The sequence below is a fragment of the Anopheles stephensi genome, chromosome 2, assembly GCF_013141755.1.
Source record: "Anopheles stephensi strain Indian chromosome 2, UCI_ANSTEP_V1.0, whole genome shotgun sequence".
Taxonomy (NCBI): domain Eukaryota; kingdom Metazoa; phylum Arthropoda; class Insecta; order Diptera; family Culicidae; genus Anopheles; species Anopheles stephensi.
The window spans coordinates 9,123,067-9,147,615 of NC_050202.1; the positions used below are offsets into that span (position 1 = coordinate 9,123,067).

The following is a 24,549-nucleotide window of genomic DNA, read 5'->3' on the forward strand; positions in this document are numbered from 1 at the left end:
GAACTTCACCAATACCAACGAACTAAAATATATATTAAACCGGAAAATGAGCCATCCCAAGCTACACTCAAACACACACGCACCAGGTTCACACGGGTATCGTTCCGGTAGAAAACAAAGGGAAAACAGGAAAAACGAAACAAATCAAACACGAACGAACGTAACATGGAGCAATGAGAGCAAAAACAAAAAAATCGCGCAGAAACACATCCATTTTCCACCAATCTTCCAGAGCTTCATAAATTTTTAAATTATTTCACTATTTGTCACTGATAGCGGGGCAGGATTGGCTGGCCGTGCGTTCATAATTCACTGTACCGCACCGAGGATGTTCATTTTTTCATGTCACACTTTTCACTCGGTGAAGGTATTTTCTCCGGAAAAAATGATAAATCGTTGAGCGTGTCCTTCAAATGTTCCTTGCTCTTCGCCGACAGGTGCATCCTTTGTTGGCAGTGCTGATGATTGTTTTTAACCACACAAAAAAGAAGCAGCAAATCCGGAACGGTACAAAAGAAGAAAGAAGAAAATCCGGAAAACCAAAACAGCAAAAAGAAAGAAAAGAAAAGAGAAGAAACAAAAACGATGAAAAACAAACGATTATAAAATCGGTACAAAACAGAGAAAAATGCTTAAAGATGTATAATATGGAAGAATGGAACAAAAACAATCAGTAAAACACAACAAGAAAGCGGAAGATAAGACAACAGCAACAGTGTTGCTGGTTTTTTTTTTGAATGGCACAAAACCCATGTCCTAGACCAGGTCCGTACATGATCACCATCCATAGGAAAGCACAGGAGGCACAGGTAGCGGAATTTTGAACCGTGACTCACGCCTCACGGAATGTCACCCGAAAAAAAAAATCCGTAGGAAGCCGCTAAGGTGCCCTGAAAGAAAGCTGGCGCTTATCGGGTTTTTATGACCACCAATCGCTTCTCACGGCTGATCATGGCCTTCTTCTAGGAAGCCGCAGGTAAATGTGGGCAGAAAATAAGACAGGCCCAGAAGTTTATATCCCAAGTCCCAAAAAGCGTTACCCGGTAGGTAACAGCTCAGGATTTTCTTGAGGATGTTCTACCCGTCAAAAGGTAGTTGCTAGATTTTAAGGGATGGTTCTGTTTTTGTTTCAGGAGCGGTTTCTCTCCTGTGTTTGCCCTTTCTTGTGCAGGCTTATCTGGCCCAAAGTTCGATAAGGAACGATTTGACGTTGACCTACGCACAGACGCATTCCATCAGAATCGTTCTAGCGCCACAGCTGACATAACGTTCCTTGTTCCTGTCAGGGTTGGGACCAAGAAATCGATAAATTAATAAAAAACAAACCCAACCAGTTTGCTTCGCAGTTGAAGCAAAACAAACAAAAAGAAAGAAACTCTGGAGCGGAAGAAGTTGGTTGGGATTTTTGGGACTGGGAGGGTTCAATCTAGCTGTCGCCAGAAGGTCGTCATCGAATGTCGTACAAAGGAGCCGGACTAGGAGCCGACAATGTGGAGCGTGGTTTGTGTGTGTGGGTGGGTGGTGGAAAGGGTTTCAATAATTCATTTCTCCACACACCGGGAACGCGAAAAACGGGGTCACCAACAATCGAACGGAGCCCAAGAAAACGTAACGTTGTGCGAAAAATAGAAGCAAAAAAAAAAATAGATTGGTAACCCAGTACACCGAAAGTACGTAAGAATTTGTTGGAGAAGCAGATGAAAAACAAAAATTGCCCACACACACACCGAAAATGGAACAAAACCGAAGGATGCTGTACGCAAGAGCCACCACCGGGGGAAAAAGGTTTTACCGTGGCCCAAAAAAATTAGGCTACGACCGCCAACAAACCCCGGGGACCCGGGAAGGAGGAGGAGGAAATGAAAGAGACATAAAGAAAAACGGCTCGAATTACGGCTCAGCTGAAATCCAAGCACCCATTCCGAAAATCGTCCCTTCATGCTTTTCTTTGCCCAATTTTTTCGCTGGCCTTGTACGAAAAGGATACGAAAACGGTTGGCGAAGGAAGGAAAATAACAGGCGACTCCGAAATTGTTGTACTTCGAAGGTGCTGTAAAGGGTGGTGGAGGGCGAGTGAAGGGAGCGTAGGAGAAGAAGGGGATGGTTGCAAGACGAGTCAGAGTTCCTTACCATCGGGAAGGTATCACCGTGTCGTCGTCCGGCCCCAGCACTTCGGGATTCGGGCTCGTGTGTTGGGCCAAGAGCGCAACATTTTCATTGCCGAAAATCGGGAAAACTTCAACCGAGCGAGAGAGAGAGAGAGAGTACGAAATTGAGAGAAAAAGAGAGAGCAAATTTGCAGAATTTTCCGCCAAATAAAGAGAACCGGGGAGAGCAAAACTCGCACCGAGAGCGCCAATATCCGAAGGAGAGTTTTTCGCCTTTCGTATGATTTTTTGTTGGACGTTGGAAACTCTCGAGAGCGAAAAACGAGGCCAAAAAGGACGACAAACTGCGACGCACGTTTTTCGCATTTTTTGTTTTTTGGTTACCCGTGATTTTCCCGTGAGCGGGATTTTACCAAGGTTTCACGAATGTTTCACCGACCCGCTGGTTCTGGCATACTACTTTCAGAATCTGGATTTGTGATACTCCAGAAATTGTGGAATTTTCACATCACATAAGACAAACAACTGCTTTCCGATGTTGTGGAAACTTGTGTCCCTAAACAGAAAAACACAAATCCTGTTCCGACCGTAATCGGACGGAAGATGTGTTGTTCGCGCTCTCGCAGAGAATTTTCCCACGGTTTAAGGATATTCCGAGAAGCCTACCACGATGCCCAGCTCCGGGTTTTGGGTGTCTATGTGTGGGTTTTTCCTGGTTTTCGCGAACTACCGTCCGGGGAGCGTGCCGTGCGAGGGGGGTTGCGAGATTCTAGGGTGTTTATCGATTTATTGTTTTGGTTTTCGGGGCTTTCACACGGTACCGCAATTCTTGGCACGGCCAAAGACGGCCAAGGGGATCTCTCTCGCTGGTTTCCTTAGATTTTGGAACCGTCTTGAAGCACTGCTCTTGCACTTTTTGTTTCGTCCGAGGTCGAGGATAAAAATTGGAAAGGAAACCTCCGCAACGTAGCATGCCTTTAAAGCAGCGCCTACTACGCGAACGATACAACCGCAGACTAAACCTCAAAGGTTTCTAGAGGGATAGGTAATGGTGAAAAAACGGATTGTGAACTCACTTTCTGTACACGCTTGAACATGAATGCCGAAGATGCGATGAATGCTGTAGGGATATTGCTGAGGTCTGGTTAATGGAACTCCGCAAAACTCTCGAAACTAGCGTTATCCTCCACAAACTGACGCGAATCACAAGAAATCGACACAAAATCCGCACACTTCACACTTCTGCTCTTCGATTGGGACACACTTGCTTATGATATTCACACATCAGAGCCTACCGTGATTGATAGCAAGAACACAGGAGCAGCGGTAGGATTCACCAATTCTTTTTCTTCACACCACAAAACACACACGCGCGCCTGTTTTCACTGTGAAGCTGCGTTTCTCAATGGGCTTTAAGCGTTGTTCGTCATCACATCCATTCACAACTAGACCGCTGCTACCATACTTTAACTTCACAATAGTTTCCCTTTGGGCAGTCACAAAACATGTGCTTATCACTAGCAGATGTACAGCAGAACGCGCACATACACGCACACACACAAGGCTCCTCTTGCTCAGCTACATTCTTGTGCGTGTTCGAACATGATGCTGATGAGATTGGTGATGATGCTGCCGTACTTGATGCCGACTTGTGCCAGAGTTGGTTTCGGATTTTGTGACGCCCTCACCCAGAGGCTCACCCAGAACAACAGGATACAAGCTTGTACAGGATTCAGCTCATTCTGTTCATTCGATTTTCCTGATTCTGAGGGACTTGATAATGCTCGGCACATACACAACAGATACACAAACCCGGGGACGAAAAAACGCGCCACACACAGAGAGTAAAACACAGCAAAAATCAAGCGGACGTACCACAGAACAGCTGCTGTACCGGCTCGTGAAAATGGAAAGGATATTTTCTTTCGCTTCTGCCACAACTATCGATTGATGGTTTACTAAACGCCACGAACTGGTGTTCGAAAGGTACGGATGCAAAAATGATTTTTCCCCGATCGCGAACACTCTCCAGCGTGGACTGACGCGACGACGCAACGTACGTCCACACGCACTGACGGTCAAAATCAAACTGCTCGAACTGCTCACCTTTTTGCTCGAAACCGCACCGTTCGCGACGAGTTTTGACCGATTCCGGTGTGCACCGGATCCCAGTGTAGTGCTGCGAAAACAGACCAGCTCTCGCGCTCTCCTGCTGCTCACGGGAGGACGGGTTTCGCTCTGTTTTTGTGGCTCTCTCGCTCTTTCCTTCGCTCGCTCGCAGCCACACGCGTGCTTCGATCGGGTAAAACATCATGCACAGTGTGCGTGTGTGTGCGAAAGGAACAGTGGGAAAAACTGCGTGTTCTGCTGTGAAAGAGATTGCTCTCCCATTATGCAGCTGATGCTGAGAGACGGATGCTCGATGTTGTGTTTTATGTTATTTGCTCTCTCTCGCACACATTCTAGCTCTTTATTTTCAACATCATTTTGACACGGCAAGGAAAATTGAGCAAACTTCGCATTTTTGTTCCTCTGGAAATTAGGAAAAAACTCTACCTTTCTCGGTGGTGAAAGAGACAGAAAGACAGAGCGAAAGACGTGAAGATGTTCATCGATTTTCCACCCAAAAAAACGTCGAGAGCAAACCCGAGAGGGTTTTCCACGCGGCGAAGAGAGCCATTTTCGCTACGGTAGCGAATTTCCCCTCATTTTCCAGCTGCTGAAACATTTTCCGTGTCCTTTTTTTCTCACCGCCGTAGGGCACCCATTATTGTCGTCGACGTCGTCGGGTGCTAGGAACTCACGGCCCAAAACCGGGAGTTCCACAGAATCCCGATGCTGAAATTTCGGTCGGCTGTTTCTGGGAGTTCGATTTTTGGTCCTTTTTCTCACCCAGCCGAGTGAAACTGCAATCAGCTCACCATGGGTGATATTGGGCGAGCGAGAGAAAGTAATCGGACTGTCTCACCCTGTCGATGTGACGTTTTTGCCATCCGAAATGGCCTGTTCGTCTTTCACTTGACTTTCCAGAGGACCGACCGGGTTGGAAAAACTCACACATACACCCATCCACACTCTGGCGTGTACAATCTGGTGGTCGCCTGTCGAATGGATTGTAGCAGTAGTCGCGAATCCCACTTTAGAGTCTTGGTGAGTAGAGGACGATTGAATTTTTCGGGAATATCTTCCTAATCGCCTCCGGTACACAATTCATACCACCCTGTGTTGCTCGTGCGAGGACAAGCATTGATTTCCACCAGAGAGAAAGGGAGAGAGAGAGAGAGATAGGGAGAGATTTACCATCACTCGCTGCAGTGAATCATGCGAGTTTCGGGATCCAAAGAAGCACCGAAATAGGGCATATTCTTAATAAGGATCTTCGGCGACTCTAAGGCCGAGGGAAAGGATTTTCTCGTCCCCCATTTTCTGTCTCATCTTAAACGCAAAGGGAAACCCTGATCTAGAGGAAAAGAGCGTCGGGGAGCGAGAAAAAGGGATATTCGGGATGCGAACCCCGTAGGCAAATCCTTAAGTGTTAAACTGCATAAATCCATCTCGCAGGATTGGCCCCAGGCCCTGGTCGTATTTTCTCCAGCTTTTCCCTGCTACGAACTGATACTACTGAAGGAATCTAGCGGCGCTAGAGCAACTACGGATCGGAATATGGGGCGTGAGGAGGGGGGGGAGGAATCCAGAGTGAACCTTTATTCCTTCCATCGTGCCCGTCCGGAGGAGCATCGTTACTCACATTGCTCAACATTTTCCCCAAAGGGAAATACAAGCGAAAGTTTTATTTTCCCGTCTTTGCCCGATATCGTCAGGATGCGGGTATGGTTTAAGATTTTTGCGTGAACCGATGCTAGGATGGAAGGGGAAAAAGCAGACAACTTTGCTATTTTGCATCAGTCAGCGTGGGCCTTTTGTTGGGGACGAGATACATACGGTTTGACGTTCCCTGCAGGGATGGCGAAGGTGTTAGAAGGATAAGGAAAAAGTATGCGATGGATAAATAAAACAGAAAAAGAGTTCCTAAACTTTTTAGGAAAAATATATTATCTTATTCAAAACAATCAGCTGTTCCGTTCAGAATAGCTCAAATTAAAGTCTTCCAACGTACGTTTAATCAAAGCACTTTCCCTTTTTCTTGCTGTTCGCCCTTCGCGTCGCTAGCTCATCGCTCAATCAAGGCCAGATATTTTCCACCCATCAAGCTTATCGATCGAATTTTCATGCATTTAATAAGAACTCTCGTTGCTTGTTCCTTTCGATTTTGGCTCTCCTCTCCCCCCCCCCCCCCCCCACCTCGCCATTTCTTCACCAACATGCTCGGTTTCGCCATTCGATGCGTATTAATGGCACAAACCGGGGTGGAGGCTCGAAATTCGATTATGTTTAGCATATGTGACGTCTGCCCAGCCCGAGGTCCCGGGGCCTGATGCCCGAGCCATGCCTCGGCGTGCTATGGTAGAGGGTCGAAGAATTTGATTTTGATTTTCCAAGGGCCCGCCGACCTTCGCTCGTTACCAGCGTACGTCGATGATGTACGGAAAAGCAGCTTACGCAGCAGCAGCAACTTTTGCTAAAACAGGCCGAAAGGAGGAGAAAAAAAGGCAGAAGAATCTTTGGAAAATCCTTTTCCACTCCTCCCGAGCCCTCGACCCGCCGATCCCCCTGGCAACGAATTGGATGACGGATCCTAATGGGATCACTTTATGGATTGATTTTCTTGACGATTGCACTTTTGAAACGGGACTGGAGTTCCGTTTGCCAGCGAGTGAGCAAAGTTCAACTGGACCGAATGTGTGGCTGTGTGGTTGGGTGTAAAAACTTCTAAAGGAAGTCTTCCGTGTCCTAGGCTTCCATCAGCCTGGCGACACGACACCCAGGAATGGGGAATAAAATCCGGGACACTCCGGCTGCCTTCCCAGGGCGGATGGGTTTTCGCGCAGTGTTCCTTCTATTCCTTCGCCCATTCCATTTTTTTTTGAAGCGCACGAAAGGATAAAGGATGGGCACGTGTAGAACGCAAATGATGGAAAGGCGTGCGAGGTATGCGTCTCTTTCTTTTTTGGTCGCTATATTCCGGGTGCCTTGTATCGTTAGTTAAGATTTGAGAGCTTAGCGTCGCATGAGCGGGTTTTTGGCTTTGTTTCTCGAGCGAAGACGGGGATGCTTTTTTCTTCTTCTCTTCTGTTTGGTGAATCCTCTTCAAATAACCCTTAATTTTTGGTGGATTTCCTCATCAGGGAATTTGGTGCGTTTTTTTTGCTAACTGCACCACATCTTTTAATGATCCTGTGCAGTATAGGTGAATGTTGAGTTTTTTGCGGACATCTCTTTCACCCCGGGAGGAGACTGGTAAGCCTAAAAATCGAATTATGCCGGTCGTCCATGGCGATGTCTGTCGGTTTCATAGGATTATTTCTAGGTTCATTAAAGGGGATAGAAGATTCGCTTCATTTCACGTGTGTGCGGCTGTGTGCGAAATTTGTTGTATTTATTTATGCGAATTTTTAATAATATCTGTAGGGAGAGTAGTTGAGCATAGGAAACATTAGAACGATTTATGAGCTCCTTAGGGGATGTACGATACGGCAATAGTAAATTCGTAGAATGTATTAACTGCGACTCAACAGATGCTGCAAATCCTAACAGAACCAGTCTGAATATTTCTTTTAGGAGTATCAATCATCAAAGTCAGCCATATTTGTCAGGCCGTACTGTCAAAGGAAAAAGTATCTTCAAATTCTTGAAGACTCCTTATAACCATCGAGGGGTCCAAACGCAATGGTTGAATCCTGCTCAACTCCATGATAAAGCAAGCCAAATCCCAAATATCTTCTACTGGAGCTTAAATCTGCGTCTGGCAAGCACTGATGACATAGACTTCATGTCTATTAGAGTTTGTCTATGCAGCAAAGACTTTTCAGGAAATTTTTATCCAAACCGTATTGGAAACGTTGTTCGCATAACACCTGTCGTGTCAGTCTGATTTTGAGCACATGTGAGATTTCTGTACTCTAATCAGGACTCTGAATTTCGTTTGAGAGATAGATTTCCAGTTCCTTCCGAACATATGGAAGAATATTGATGAGTTCACAATGAGCTCAAGATTCCTCTGGGGCGCAGTCTGGTGACTGAGACGATATTCTAGCGACTAAGGACCGGAGATACCTTCCTTACAGAGGACTTAGGGTAAAACTAAGTGAAGGAAACCAATTATCAGGCAGGCCAAGACACCTCGAGATTAAACAGTCGAGATAAAATCCTCTACGAATTAGACTTGTCAGGCTCCTGATGACTAGTCAAATCGTGAGAATGGGCCATTCAACTAAGCCAAATCTTCGGAAAGTCGTATAGGATAGAGTGTTGAATGATGAAGAACGTGAACGTACAACTGGATCACCATTTAATCTGAGTCCAAGATTCTTCAGGGTATTATTCAAGTAAAGATTGTACGTGTATAGAACTCTCCATTGCATCAGGAAAGCTTCAAGAAGATGGTAAGGTCAAGACTCACAACACGTGTCTCCAACATCTGAGCAAAGATTCCTCAAAATCGTCTGCCAATATTCCAATCTCCACACGTCTACATAGAAGGACAGCTATCAGCCACCTCCGTAATATCTTTTGCTTTCCACCTTGAGTGTGATATTGAAAGCGAAACTACCTCCAAGGGCTTACCTTTTCCACACCGTCTAGTCAGCTTGCACTTCAAGGATAGACACTTTCCTTCGCCGATGTCACCCGCTTGTGTCTATGACCGAATATTATATCCATACTAGCTTGATAACCATCACCGAGCTTGCTTTATTTCTTACTTTCTTACCTCATCAATATCATATTCACCCCCAAAATAGATAGCAATCAGCTTCATCATCGCGATCGTTCACATTGACTACCAACTCTGACACACAGCCAGGTGTGATAATGTTTCGCTCTTTATGTTCCTTCCACGAAGCGCACGATGATACGATTTTTCACGAATATCGCATTAAAATGGCATTTTAATTTCGACGCCTTTTTCTCGCTTGTCAACTCTTCCTACCGTCTGGGAGTCTCAAAACAAACGAAAGTGAATGACTTTTCTTCACCCTGTTGGGAAGTTTTCGTCGTGAAGGGGGTTTTGTTTCTTCAAAAGCTGCAATAAAAACAATTTTCCAAACCAACTTAAAGAAACCTGATTTAATGTTGCACTCTTCATAGTTTTTTTTTGTGTTTGTCTATGCCTTATGCTTCCTGAGAGTCATTTCCAGCTGTGCTTCCACCAACACGGGGAAAGTTCTTCGTGCAGTGACCTTCAGATTGGCATTGAGGAGTTTTTTCCCCCCGTTGTGTCTACCGTCACCTGTCTGAGGCACTCCGGTTTCATTTTTTGGTCTTGTTCTACATTCCAACTCTCTATTCGACAGACGTTTTGGGACAAAAATGAAGTGACGGTTCGTGAGTCCGTTAAAATCATAAGTAAAACAAAACGAAAGGAAAAAAAAAGAGGTGACAAAATGAAAGTTCAAAGGACACACGAAACACGGCAAACCTACAGGGCACGTAACATTTCATTGAGACGCCGGGGTAAGAATATTTCCTCACCGAACCAGTTTCGTAAACTTTTTCGTGAAGTAAACTCTTTTCCCCCCACGAGTTTTCCCTTTCGACACACACACACTCACCCCGCCACGGTTTCACCCCCACCGGGGTTTTTTTCCCACGCCCGACGGATGTGGATTCCGTTTCCTAATCACGTGCGCGCCGTTTTATCCCTTATGGCGCTTATTTCGCTATCGTCCGTGTACTTTGCAGCCCCTTTTTTAAGCCTGGAGAAGGTGTTGCCTTGGGAAGGCTATTTTTTCCCCAGTCGCACCATGAACTCACCTGCAAGAAGAGAAAAGGGAAAAAACGCGGAAAAATAAATAAAATGTATTGCAAGATGTCGCATTCGGTCGATGGTGGAATTGAGCGAGGTTAAAGAAATGGATGCAAATATGGTCTGTTGGAGCGATTTTTCACACTTTAAATATTAGACTTGTTTTTCATTGATTTTCTCCCAAGATGTTTCCTACCAACAAGAGAGTTAGGGAGAAATAAAATTTTAAATTCTTTCCTATATGAGCTAGTTTTCCCAGTCCAATCAAACACACACACACACACACACACATTATCGATATTGAATGGTCTTTTTCTAATGGAAAACACTCCCCATAAAGACGGCATCGTTTCCCTTTGTTTCGATCGTTTACTTTGCAACTGATTGCAGTTGGGACGTGACAGTATGTAAAATGATTTCTGGGCCTGCAAACCAACACCAAGAAGGGAAGATGAAGCCTTTAGAGCTAGACAAAGACCTTTCTTTACCCGCTGCTGGACTCCAGCCTTTTCTCAAATGCCCATTGTCTTATCGTTATGGGCAAAAAGGTTGTGATTGTGTTTTACAGCTTCGATTTTCATTACCCGGTAGCAGATGCGGTTCAGGGAAAGGTGTGTCCTTTTTATTGTAGACCGCCGTCCATTGATTTTAGAGCAGCACTCAAGATGTCCTCCACAATCACGTCCCAATCGCCACCATTTCGCTAATGAGAATAGTGCACACAATTTAGAGAACGAAAGAAAGCAACATTCCTTAATAATTTTTCTCTCACTTTTTTCCATTTCCCGAAGCAAAAAAAAACTGGGACGGGAAAAATTAAAACACAATCACGAGTTGACACCGGAACACGGTAAAGTGGCGCCCCGAAAAAAAAAAAACTCGCCGAACCGACGAATGGATGGATGGATGGAAAAATGAATGTGCGAGCGATATGGACAGGAAACACGACCGCACGGGAAGGACTGGACTGGTAAATTCTTCAACCGTTTTGCTTCCTGTGCTTTCCGCTTCTATTGTTCGGTCGTATTTAGCCGCTCTTTTTTCTTACAGGCACTTCCGGTCCCGTGAGCCATTTGTCATCGAAGTTAATCGAGATCGATATTGGTGGGCGGGGGCCGCCATCAAACGGTGCCGGGGTAGTGGTGGTGGAGTTTTATTTTGCAATTCATCATTCGATCACTGGTTTATGTTCTTGTCAAGGACATTCGCGGACAGTGTTGAGATGAGTGAAGATAATGCTGTAATTTATAATTTTATTTTGCGTAGTAACTGGATTTTTATTGCCCTAGGAAGAGAACAGATATAATAAAATGTAAAGAATGTTATCAAAAATTCAAAACTAAATTAAACCGAATAAAAAGCTAATAAAATGTATAAACAATAAGAGAATAAAGAAATCCACTTGAAACCCAAAATCCCTGTCTCCAACCCACCACCCTCAGATACTCAGGATCGATCCCGAAGTGCGACCAAAATCGATTTTCCCTACATTTCCAGCTGGGTTCAGCTTCCCGGAGCTTCTTTTATGCTGCTGCTGTCGTTTCCTCGATGCTCCAATGAACTTGACAAATCCTTAACAGCCACACAGGCGAGCGGTTTGTCTCCCAGACGGCAACTGAGTGTCTCCGATGATGAAAATGAGTGTCGGATTGGGCACCGAAAACCCTGAGCTTTGCCCAATTTCCAGCCAACGTACACCTGTGCCATTGTTTGTGGGTGTGTGTGTGTGTGTGTGCTCGTCACCCTGCTTTGGTGCCGGAATTGTGTCAAAAGCTCAGCAATGACTTCGAAAAGTGAGAATGTTGTGGGGTGTGGGTGAAAGGGAGGAGACGGAGTGAAAATACCAAAAATATCTCACCACTGTCTGTGTGAACGGCTGAGAGGTTACCATTCAGATCTGCAGATGATGGTTCATTTCCGGGGCGTTTGCTTCTGTTTTTTTTTGTTGCAGTAGAGGATTGCGAGGAAAATTCGATGGAACCGGGAATGGAATGGTTCGGAAAATTGAGACGAAATCCCGGCATGGGTATGTAATGTGTGCTTGAAGGAGGAATAAAAACCAAAGCAAGGAAGGAGAGGGGTTTTTCCGAATAAAAGCAAATTAAATGCAAGACTGTATCGGTTTGTTTGTTTAATTTGGTTTTGTTCATTTTTACTTTCTTTTGTTTGATTTTACATTTTGTGTATATTTAGTGAGTTTTATCTAATGTTTCTTTTGTTTTTTTATATTTTAAAATTATTTTTGATTGTCTTAATTTGTCTAGAAGTTTTCCGAATATATTTTTGAAATTTACTCTTCTCCTTCTTTTCAATCATTTGAAGAACATTTAGCTTTTTCATTCAAAAAACCAAAACATCATGCCTTTCTGGTGTGCCGTAGAATCGATAAAAAGATCGAAAGCCCCAGCACAGTTTTCGCCAACTCGACGGCCAGAACCAGGGAGGGGACTCCACCGTAAAATGATGTTTGGTTTTTTCGTGTTTTGTTTTTCCTTTTGCTTAGCAAAGCGAAACCAAACACCGGACCGGGAGCCGGAAAAAATGGAAAAGGCAGACTCCCAAACACCAACCACCCAACCTCACTAAAACTGCTCAATCGTGTGATTACCGAACGGCACTGCTAAAGGTTGATTTCCTTGATTAGGAAATAAGAAAATGGCACCCGAAACCTGCTGCAGAACAAGCTGAAGTAGGTTGTCCTTCTTTTTTTTCGTCCTGAGGCTTCGGCCTCAAAGGTAAATTTGGCAAAGAAAGCGCCTGGAAAGGTGAATCCTCAGCCCTCCGCAGTAGCACGGAAAAAGGTGAAAGGAATTGGATTTGAATGTGAAATTCGATTTCCGGCGTACCGGATCACTGTTTGGGACGGATGCCTCGTTTTTCTCCGTCCCTCGTCCCAAACTACTCTGTATCCTGCCATTGATTTCCACTGCGATTTTGTGTACTGCTTAGAACTGGCTCCTGTTGTGACCGACCCATCGATTCCGGCAAGGTGTTAATGCTGTTTGAAGGGCGAAAAAAAAGGAAGGAAAAGTCATAACTTTCAGGCTGCGCTTGTGATAGATACAGAGGTGAGCTGTTGGTGCGTGTGTGTGTGTGTGAAATAAAATGAAGTTAAGAAAACCCGTCCACACAGGATGGCCGTGCAAAACAAACGGCCAACCGGCGGACGATAAAGCGCTGATTGAACCGATCGGAACGGGCAAGATTAGGATCATTTTTCTTCCCACGATTCATGTGGGTCGATGCTCCCAGCCAAGATTTTCCTCGATGACAGAAAGGAAGGGAAAAAGGATGTGAAGCGAAAGGAAAAACACCCAAATCGAAGATGACTGTGTTTTTCCGTTCCATCGCCTTTTTTATTCCCCCAAAACCGTCTCGCATCCGGTTGCACTAGTTCGATTCCTGATTTTCTTACCCTTTGCCCAATTTTCCGATTTATGAGGGAGCAAACAAAAAAAGGAAGTAATAGCAAGAGAGAAAAAGAGAGATACAAAGAGAGAGAGCAAGGAAGGTTAAATAGTCGTTCACGATAAGGAGGAGGACGCGAACCGGGCAGGAAAAGCTTTCCTTGAACGCATTTCCTGCTGACTGAAAGCTTTGGGTTTTCACCGAGCCGTGAGGGAAAAGCGGGAGACTCCTTTCCCATGGGTGGGAGCATCTTCCCGGAAGCTTTTGTTTCGTCCTCCTTTAAATGACCTTGAGCTTAAGGTTCAGTTCCGGGCGAAAGGAAAATGTCGTGGGAAATAAGGGTGGCTAATGAGGAGGAAAAAGGTTTTGCTAATTTTTAGCGGCGTTTGAATGGGGCTTCCGCTTTACTCTTTGGTTCTGGGAAATTTATAGTTTATTTTTTGATTTGCTATAAAAGGATTTTTTTCAAGAAACATAATAAAAGGTTCAGACAGAAATCCAATATTTGAAAGTTTAGAAATAATAGTTAAAAAATTAATTGTTCAACTTTTTAGCTTCACCTTCACCAAATAAAATAAAATTTGCTTCAATCGATTCGCGTACTGAGGCTCTAATAGTCTAATTGAATATCTTCATTCCTTCCTACTCCATTTAGTGACTGATTTGTTTACTAGGCAAGCTCTCCAGAAGCTGCGCTTTTCTCCAAAGTAGCCTGATTTTATGGCAACAAAATTAAAAATCTCTCTTCCCGTTTGCAAACCACCCCACCCGCCCGTCGAACGCCACCACCTATCGTAACCAATGTTACAGGATCACAATTAAGGACTACGCCATAAAAAGCCACCCTCCCGGGCACGATCTTCAAGTGCCAATCGCGGCACTTTACTTCGGCAAAAGGAAGAGGATCGTTTGCTCGTCAGCCGGCTACGAAATGCCATCTCGAACCGGTGGTACAATAAATGACGCGCGAGCAACGAGCTCCTGAAGGCTTTAATGTTTACCTTAACCATTCGCTTAACCTTTGCCGTGGGGCCAGAGTTTTCCAGCCCCCCGCCAAAAAAAAAAGGAATGGATGGGAGATCCTTTTGATTTCCCGACAAACCACCACAAACCATGGGTAGGCGGGAATGGGAAGTTGAATGAAAGTATAAACGAAATAAAATGCTAGCAGCAGGTACGATCACGGGGGCTCTCTCGCACCGAAGGAAGGCCTGTTTTTTCCGGGGAGAAAATTGGAGAACCGACCGAGACGACGGGACACGAGAAATAAAACCACGTAGCACCTCGTTGCTCCACCAGGGAGGGATTTTATTTTCATGAAATAGTAGGCCAAAAAAAGACAGAACGAAGCGCTTCCAATCAGTCCCGCCCGGAAAGTAAGGAATGGGGCAAAGCGGTAAAGAGGGGAACCCGAATTTTCCGCGTACCAAATTGCCGGCAAAAATAAACTCCGAAATGGATTTTCGAGAGCTGAGGTGAGTGAAGTGTGGATAGGAGCCAGGCCCAGGATAAGACATCCCCGTGCCTAAAAACGTTCGGAGCGTTGGGTTTGGGCCGGGAAAGCATCCCGGTGAATGCCCCTTGCATTACATTTCCTTGGGAAATGGGGGGAAAATTTTCTGCAAAAAGCACTTTTTGGATGGTGTGCATATTTTTCACATTTGGATGTATGTGTGTGTGTTTGTGTGCGGGCGCTTTGCCGGAAAACTTTACCTATGAGTGTTGGTGTGTGCGTATTTTTCGGAAAATTGAGAGCTTTTTCCTGGTTGAAAGCTGGGCGAGGGGGGGAGTGAAATTAAATTGTTGATTTTACGTACATGCGAGTATCGCGTTCGAGTGTTGTTTTGGTTTTAAGAGGGCCACCAAAGTAAAAACCTTTCGAGTCTATCGTGTGTGTGTCTGTTTGCATGATATTATTTTTGTGCTATTTTCCCTTGTTTTTTGTTCGACTATTTGCTCACAGTGTTTGTGCATTTATAGACCCCGGAAAAAAGGTTTCCGTAACGTGTACTGTGTATTCCATTTCAAATGGTGTGATTTTCACCATTTATTAGGATATTATTACGAGCTGCCTTTGCCGAACGGTTGGCAACATTGTAAGATGATTGTGTGAAGCTGCCGAGGCGGCGTAGGAAGAAATATCCTATTAAGGCGACAAGGAGACGGTTGTTTTCTAATTTTCTTCTGCCGTTACGTTGGCAAACCGTTCACGGCCAGATTTGCCTGCAGATGGGGCACATAAAAACCGGCGAAAGATGATTTTAATCAGCCGTTCTCGTTCAGCATTGCTCCACAACTGTTCGCTTGGCAGGATCACCATTTTTTTTGGGTAATATTATCACCAACTTTATGATGGTCTTAAACGCGTTTCCGAGCATTCCGATGAGGTAGTTTGAGGTCACTGAACCACCGAAGCGATTGCTGGTCCAGCTCCAGTTGAGCCTAACGGTCCATCGGTTTCTTGTCGCCCGGCGATTAATGCTCGAGCACGTACATCACCTTCAATGAGAACGGCGAGCCTCCGGCGAGGCACCGCGAACAATCGACTTTAATTCAATTGGACAACAGTCACCTCTCGACGGGCCTACAGTCAGGTGTGCCAACCTCGGTCGGGACGAACTCCGGTAGATGGATGAAGCACTAGAAACTCCGACAATATCTGAGAGCGCCGGAGCAGCAGGAGCATCCGTTGAACAGCACTTGATATAATTCTCCCATTGGGGTTGCCTGAAAGCTGAAAATGTGACCGACTGTCCGTCACTCGGTCGGTAGCCGGACACGGTCAGGGCTTAAGCTCTCAGTGGGGGGCTTAGGCAGCACAGTGGGCTGAAGTGGTGTGGTCTCCGGTGCGGAATCGCACTGTGGGCCCCCGAAAACCTTCGGCACAATCCACTCGAGTTAGAGAAGAACACTTGACTTGACTCCGGCTCCTATCGGGCCGGTGGTTGGGTTCTCTTGTACGGCATTCGCGTAAGGCAGCATGTTTGTAATGGTTGTTTGCCGGTGTAAAGCTTACGCGGAACATGTTTCAAAGCTAAAACAAACACATTGGAGAAGGTGTAGTTGGATGAGTTCCTTGGCGTTTAATACTAGTTGCATTAAGCGGAGCTAGAAATTCAAAAGTTTGGATCGTAATCTAGTTTAAGAATGTTATACTTAACTTAGCCTTTTATTGCTAGCGTGTAGCGCCATCTGTTGGAAAATTGAGTTAGCTGTTTTTCTGTACAATTTTATCCTTAATTTTCAATGTTTTCCTGTTGTATTTGGCACTTTTAAATTGAGAATTCTTTACATTTATTTGTCTAATTGCTCCATTGAAGTTCTTTAGAGGAAGACAGCTCTTTACTGTGCACTTCGAACAATTAGAGTCAAATATCTTGTTCTCTCTTTATAGCTTTTTTCCTGGTTGTGTTGTATTCTCTTTTCACATTATCTTTTGTTTTATGTTTTGTGTTAATTTAAAATCAGATTCTTCTAAGAGTTTCGTGAGTTTTGAATCTTTTTTCCGTTTCTTTTCTTCCTTGGCACTTCAACCTCGAGAGGTCTCGGCCTGCCAATTCTGGCTTTCTGTGACTTAATTTTACCCGTGGTAAAGTAATCAGCCTTACGTACGGGGAGTCGGTCTGGATGGGATTTGAACCCCGGCCTTGCCGTGTGAAGACCGGCAACGTTTTCGCCTCGGCCACCAGATCGTCCCTTTTTCCGTTTTCTAAAGTCTATATTTTCCCATGTCCTTCATTTATTATAATTTTTATCCTCGTTTCAAACTCACGTTCTTAAAAGAGTTCTTATGTTCTTTATTATTTATAAATCATTTATCTTAATCCATTGTTGAAATCGTCGATTGCTGTCAGCTCTGATTACTAATAATCACTAGCGCCATCTGTTATGAAGCAAAATTTAATTATGCTTCCCATCAATTAGTACCGAATTAACAATTCGTTATCAACTTTCCAAATAAAAGGCATGCTAATCGGAATGAAAATATAATAAAAATTCTGTATTCTAGTATTAAAAAATACCGAGATATGAAAATGGTTTCATACAGACCCTTACGAGATGGAGCATTCTTGACAAAGATCCACACATTGTTCACCAGGTCATTAAATATGACCATTTCTAGGAATATCAGTCTCCAAACGTAAACATCACACAACATACCAATCTGCTCAAAATTCCTTTCCTATTTAATTCAAACACACAGAAGAAAGACACATACACATTTTGTAGCAGACGCTCGCATACACACAAACACTCCATGTTCGACTTCGATATGAAATGAGGAAAATTAATTTTTCAGAGCACTAATTCGAACCGAAACCGAGCGTGGTGGAGAAGCCGTGCCGGGAGAAGGTTGGGAAAAATAGAACAGAAACAAAATGTTTGGAAAGCCACTTAAGGAGGAAGTTGATCATCGCCGGTCGGAGTTTTTCTCCTCGTGCGAGCAAAATGGAAGGATGAAGTCGAACCGACTCGGCGTCTGTGTAGCTGTGTGTGTGTGTGTGTTTTAATGTTGTGCCTGCACTAAAGATGTTATTTCTGGGTGGTTTTTGCTGTTCAACCAGCACGCTGCGCTACTGTTTCGGAAGGTCTGGGTGGCTTCCGGCAGGTCTGGCGGGTTCGGTTCTATCTATCCATAAGGCACGACACCGCCGCACAAGACGACTGCTGATGTTGTTGTACGTGCGTGTGTGCGTGTTCTTCGCCTTTTTATTATTTCGTACCCAATATTTCATAAGGAGGACTTCTCGGAATCTGGTCGTTGTAGCGCGGAACATGGGAGTACAATTAACAAGCTCGACTATCACTGCCCGACTGGCAAGTGGTGATGAAAAGTGGATCTGAAGTATAACGAGACATAGGTCTGCTGTTGCTGCTGTTACTCGCAGGGAAAATGTTTGTGAAATGTGTGTTTTTAAAGAAATATGGTATCCAGTTAGCTTCCACACGAAAAGATCTGCTTAATTTAACAGCAGAGCACTTCGAAAGACTCGGTCCCGATCGTGTGAACCGTCGATTTGAGTTGAATATTTGATATACCACAATCTTCCTCGGTTTTGGAATGCCCATTAGAACCGGCTACTGCAGTCGAAGAACGGCTAGTAGCGCTCCAGTTTTAAATCTTCCTTTTATCCACTGCTTGAGCGCCGCAAGTCCCAACGCTATCGTAAACCAACCGCTCAGCGATTGGAAACGGAAAGGATTCCAAGCAGGATGCCTTCCTTCCAGCACCAGCGTTCCCGGTGGGGTGATATTTCAGTCACCACCAGGGGAGTCGTCATACGGGGCAGGATTCTACGAGGTGTAAAATCAATAACCCAACCTGATGTACCCGGTGGTACATCACAAAACGCCCACTGAAGCGTACCGAGCAAACCGTGTGGGTTCACGATTGCAACACCGGCAAACCCTGCCGGTGCAGAGAAAACGCTTTGGACGCGGTGGATGCATTTGAGCAGCAACGATGGAGCTGCATTGAGGAATGCTTCTCTGTCAGTCATTTCGCACCTTCACTGGCGGGAGCTGATGTGCATCATGTGGTGGGCTTGCAGGTGAAGGATTCAGAACAGTGGGCTTTACCCCTGGTTTGATCGAAATTGATTTAACTCCAAAATATAACTTGCTTCTGCAAGAACAAAAATGGCGAAGAATTTAATATTTTATTGGAGAGGTCCTAATTTTTTTCTTACGATTCCTCACTTGATCTTCAGTATTGTACTAAAAATACCCCATATAAATCAGTAACACGGGTAAGGAAATCCTTCCCACTGTGCCTTACCGAAGTGCAAACGCTAATAGTGGCACTTAGACCAAAGCCCTGGCTCATCGTTTGGGACACCGGTTTCCACACACACACACAGTTAAGATGCGAAGATGCTGGCCGTTGTGCGCTCTCGGCTAACGTGTTCCGGTGGCATGTGTTTTACTTTCGCACATAGCACCGATGGCAGAAGGTGGAAAAGATCACTTCCCTCACCGTACCAGTGCTCCGTTTGCCGGTAACATAAATCGATCAGGGGTTTAATTGATCCCCGGTGAAACATTTGAATGATTCACAGACACACACACACACAGCTAGAACCAGCGCTCGGATAAAGATGTTCCGGAGGAAGATGTGGAGTGTGGATTAGCAAAAGAACCCCGGTGCAAAGTGGGCAATAAAATCATTCCCGTCCGTCGGTACCACTCCGTGAATTCCGAAAGGCAATTCCGTGTCCGACAGGAAGGCTTTGTTGCTGCTGTAAAGTAATAGCAGCGCACGCTGAAGGTTTGCCCGGTGGCGTGAGGACCTGAGGCGTGAGGTTTTATCAGGAAAGTTGACTGATGTAGGTGTCCCGGTGCCCTGACGAAGGCATCCGAAGGGATAGCAGTGTCGAATTCCTTCGGTAAAATGCTTTGTCCACAAGTCATAAGTTTATGTGGAATAAGTTCTAGCGGTGCAGGACGTTATCAGTGGGGCCGGGAGGCTTATCGAAGTACGCGTGAGTCACAACGTTCCTGCGCATCATGGCAATGACATTCAAAATTCCGACATCTTCCCGTCAACCCAATGTTTGACATTTTCCAGAGGACAGGCACACACATACAAATTGTTTATATCGGACATTATCGGATGAGCTGATAAGCACACGGCACACTTGCTTAGGGTCCCTCCTTCGTAATCTGCTTTCCTCGAAAAGCAGACCCAACGCTGCAGGACAGTTGGTTTATGGTCTAGGTCCGAGCCGTGTGACAATCAACAGCTTCGGTGCACCGATACAAGGACCACCGAGGTGGAAGCACCGAGAGCACACTTGGCGAGACGGGCCCATTGAAGAGTGTCCTGAGAGCCGACCAAGAAGCTCTAGCTACTCGAGCTGGCTAATGCTTGTTTGATGTATTGACATTTGATAATATTTTCGTTCGTGTACAACGGCCCACAAGACCGGGCAGTTCTTGAAGTAGCCCAGAGGTCGGCTATCGGTTCGGGAAGGGCAACGACGGGAACTTCCGACGAAGGTCTGTTTTGCTCGGGAAGGTGGTCTCAAGTGCGTCCGGGTGTTTATCTTTTCATTCCTCTTTCCACGGTTGCTTCTTGGGTGCCAAGGTGCCAGTTCTATGCCTCCATTACCTAGGTACCTCCGCATCCTTCCATCAGCACCATGCCCCGCGCGCGCTTCAAGAAGATCCTGTTAAAACCAATAAAACGTGACTTTTTCGAAGATAATTTTTTGGTGAGTGGTTTCCAACCCCGGGGTTCCCTTTGCCGTTATCCGCCAGCGTTAAGAAAGCGTCGGTAAGGTTCGGAGTGTGTGTCGAGAGGGGATGTGTCGAGAGATTTCGGTTCTCGTTCGTTCGGACATGCGGTCGGGTGCGTTGCATTGTCGACTATCATCTCTTTCGTGGGGTTGGTTCGCTGGTTCTCAAGACGTTCCACGGGCGACCACATATGGTTCTTGTTATGAACGGTCTGTCCCATGCCGATCATGTACCAGCAGCGTACAGCCGCGTCCGACTGCATAATGTACCGTGCAGTAAAACAAACCTATCACACAGCGCGGAAGGGAACGCTGGAACCTTGTCGGGAGGGTAAGGGTAACCAGTTTTCGGTTCGCTTTTGCATACAGAACAGTACGAACGAACCCATCGAACGGAAAATCACTTATGGATGACGGGACGCGAGATTAACGCGACTTGTTCTTTGGGGTTCCAGCCGTATCCCATGGACACCCGTTCTTGCCCGATCTCCCGCACAGAACCACGGGTAAGAAGCATGAAGACAGGAAAAGAACAATATTAAAAACAGCTCACAGAACACACACAGAACACACACACACACACACATATCCGAGCGTGTTGTTCTCCTGCCGGTGTTTCAAGTCGCACCCTGGCGACATGTTCTGGAAGCCTCACTAAACACAGAACTGCAGCAGCAACTAATTGTTTCATGTGAAAGGCAACGGCAGCAGCACTTTGAGCTCGCGCTAGAGCTATTTGTCGAATTCTGGTAGCATGAGAAATTTGTCTTTAACGGACGGGGTCGTCAGTAGTTTGCCGCCGACCAGCGAACGGGTTGGAACGGTAAAGCCTGGTAAAGCGATTTATCCCACTTTCTTGGTGAGTGGTTTTTCCCTAGAGAAAATTGAGCGTAAAGCAATATTTTCTGAGCCGTTGTAAACGTCACTCGTCATCAGTCGAGTCGAAACCGGAAAATGATTAGAGCGATCGATCGATGTGTGATCGAAATGTAATTGCTCGTTCGATGGTGTCGATCCATCCAAAGTTAGAACAATATTCTACTGTTTTCCATACTTTTGAGGACGTTAGGAAACAAATTTTAGAAAAAGTTCGTTCAGCAAAACGTGTGAAAATGCATCCTCCCCGAACCCAAGCAGCAATAATTCATACATATTTGAAAGGAAATTATTTTACCAGCTGGAAAGTTTTGGTCGCTTGCTGCTCGGTTCGGCCGTGCAGCTCATAAATCCTTTAAATGACTCAAAATATTGACTCAAACATTGCACGCTCGCTCGTTTGCCTTGATCTCATCTTACAGTGCATTTTTGGCCGTTTAGCTCGTCGGTTGTCTGTCGCGCGGGGATTGTAATCTCTCCGTCCGGAATGCATATCTCCCGTAGCAATGTGTTGCGCGTTGCGTGGGTAAATGTTATTTTAGGATGAAAGTACCGACTGACGGTCGTTTCCGCTCGAAAGACTCGAGCGTTTGTTTAGGGCAGGAAGGAAGAACGAAAAATGTCGGTTGACGGTTTCTTGGAGTGAATTGTTCTGTAAGAGGGCTTTGGATTGGTGTTTGTCAGTTTAAAATTTGCCTTTTGTTAATTAATGTTGTTGTAAGATATAAAGCCTTTAATGTTGTTGTAATGATTAATGTTGTTGAAAAAAAATGATGTTGTGGGATTGATCTATAAAACTACTTAAAAAGTAGTATTTTTTAACATTTTTCTATTTCTTTATGCAAAAAAATATAGTGAAACCAGACCAAATGATAAATTAAATTATTAAACAGAGAGATTTGTTGTTAAATAAACCCAAGATTGGAAGTAAAAAAAATAAATGAAAAAGAAAATTGGAATAAAGAGAAATCTTTCAATCACATCGCTTGTTGTAAAATCAGTAAAAAAATAGAAATATGATTAAAAACTAAGAGAAAGAGAAAAAAATGAAGAAATTTACTCGACTCTCAAAATTTTCAAAAGAAAAAACACAAATACTTTATGTAGTATCCAGTATTCCATTGTATTAAGAATATCCGAAATTAAATTTTAAAACTAAGTTGAAGAAAAGGATAAATCAAAATGAAAAAAGAAATATTTAGAAAATTGCAAAAAAATGAATAACAAACATGAGAAGAAAACAAACATAATAAAAAATAGAGAAAAGATGTGAAAAAGAAGAAGAAAGATAAATAAATAAAAACCAAAACTCACAGAACAATTAAGAGAAATCGAAAAAAAATATAAAAATGTACTCTACTCTCAAGCTTTACTAAAAGAAAAATACAAAGCAAAGAAAAAACAAACCAAACAATATAACAAAAATAAAACTAGAAGAAAGAATAATAGAAAAGTAGTTGCTGTGCGTAGCAAGAGATGAAAGCAAATAAAAAAACAACTGATAAATAGAAATTAAAGTATATAAAAGCTTTTCAAACCCAGATCCTTGCTGTGCCTTTCTTTAGCAAAGAATTTTTAGTTCGATTATCGATGATGTCGTTCCTTTCAACACTCTTTTTAAATAAATTAACTTCAATGCAAAGTCTGATTCAAACACACACGATCGCCAAAAAGGCAAAACGGATGAACAAAAGCGCAACGCCAGAACGGAACGCCAGCGACAGCCCGTCCTGGGGAATTGATCGTGTGTGCACAAAACTTTCCGGTACATGCGAACATGCGAACAGCATAAGTGGGCGTCAATGTTTGACCCACGGGAAGCAGCCACACAAAGCCGCGCTGGGTAACGAAATCGAACGAATGTAGTCCCTAACCAGCCAACTGCTGCAATCGTAACGGGCCGAGCATTAATTTATTCAAAACGAACAAACGAATAAATGAACGAAATGATGATCATTTCGCGAGGGCACGAGAATTGCTTTCTCGACCGAGAGAGGCTTCCTGTGGCTGTGGGTACTGTTCTTGCCGTCACGTTAGCCGTACGCCTACGTACCCGGGCGTGTTCTGGCTTACTTTTGTCGGGTCCTTCTCCTGGCACTGGCAGAAAAAACCGGTATGCGCCAGAGCAAATCGAAAATTACATGACCACCATACGGGTGACTTGGGGTCTTGGGCAATGTTTTGCTCCGTGCGGGCCAAAGGAACCGAGAGCTGGGATCTTTGCTCAGTTGGCGCAAGGCACCAACAGACAGTCACTGCTCGAGGGCATTTCCAAATGCGCCGGCGCTGGTAGAGTAGAAAAAACCCGTCAGCAGAACTTGCGCCCCCTATTTTGCACATGAGCGCGTGTGTGTTTGGAGTTCGGAAACAGTCAAGAGAAAACATGAATCGAAACAACGCCATCTCGCGCCATCCACATGCTCATGGAGCCGGAAGAAGCAAGCAGCTGAACGGGGCAAAAAGCAAGGAAAAAGAAACGGAAAATAATTGCAATTATTGTACTGTTTCTGTGCTTGGTTTGCTGTGCGCACTGTCGCTGGCTGGCCCTTTTTGGTTTGCCAACCCCCAATTGGAGGTCTCTATGGGGGGATGTTCTTTCATCTACAGTGTCGGTGATAGCTCTGCGCGGGGAAATGGAGAATATATTTTAGTAGAAAAGTTTGTTATACTTAATTTATTGTCAGAGTTTTAAGAAAAAATAAATAAAAAAGAGAAAACATACATAAGAACTACCAGCAATAAAACTGAATTTAGAAAAATAGATACAAAAATATAGAACAAAGTGGAAAGTATATAAAAGAAAAAATAGAAACAATATACGCCAATCTTTTAAAAAGCAAAAAGATATAATAAATAAAAACAAACAAAATCAAGCAAGTTGATCGATAAAATAAAATATGAAAAAGCAAACACTGTGTTATTTTATTTATTTATTTTTATTTCCTTTACTAGTTGTTCTGTTTCTGTTTGCCTAACTCTTGTGATTGTTTTGTTTGAAGTGTTTTCTTCAACTGTTTAATTATTTATTTTATATATTTTTAAGTTTATTTGAGGT

General features: G+C 44.3%; 1 protein-coding gene and 1 long non-coding RNA gene across 11 annotated transcripts in view; both read right to left on the reverse strand.

Annotated features, from left to right (window-relative positions):
- The window catches only part of LOC118503793 (teneurin-m), a 535,466-nt gene that overhangs the window by 181,550 nt on the left and 329,367 nt on the right, over window positions 1-24,549 (reverse strand). For 2 of the 10 annotated variants that reach the window (XM_036037483.1, XM_036037482.1), the window contains exon 1: window positions 3,185-4,193. The exons of 5 other annotated variants lie outside the window; for them this stretch is intronic. The gene's annotated coding sequence lies outside the window, so the exon portion shown is untranslated. Of the gene's footprint in view, window positions 1-3,184; window positions 4,200-24,549 lie in introns of those variants that run through there. 3 more of the 10 variants (XM_036037478.1, XM_036037479.1, XM_036037477.1) reach the window with 3 other exon arrangements.
- LOC118503796 overlaps window positions 12,933-24,549 on the reverse strand; it is a 77,634-nt gene continuing 66,017 nt past the window's right edge. The window contains exon 3 of the long non-coding RNA XR_004905215.1: window positions 12,933-12,970. This is a non-coding gene — a long non-coding RNA (uncharacterized LOC118503796). The remainder of the gene's footprint in view (window positions 12,971-24,549) is intronic.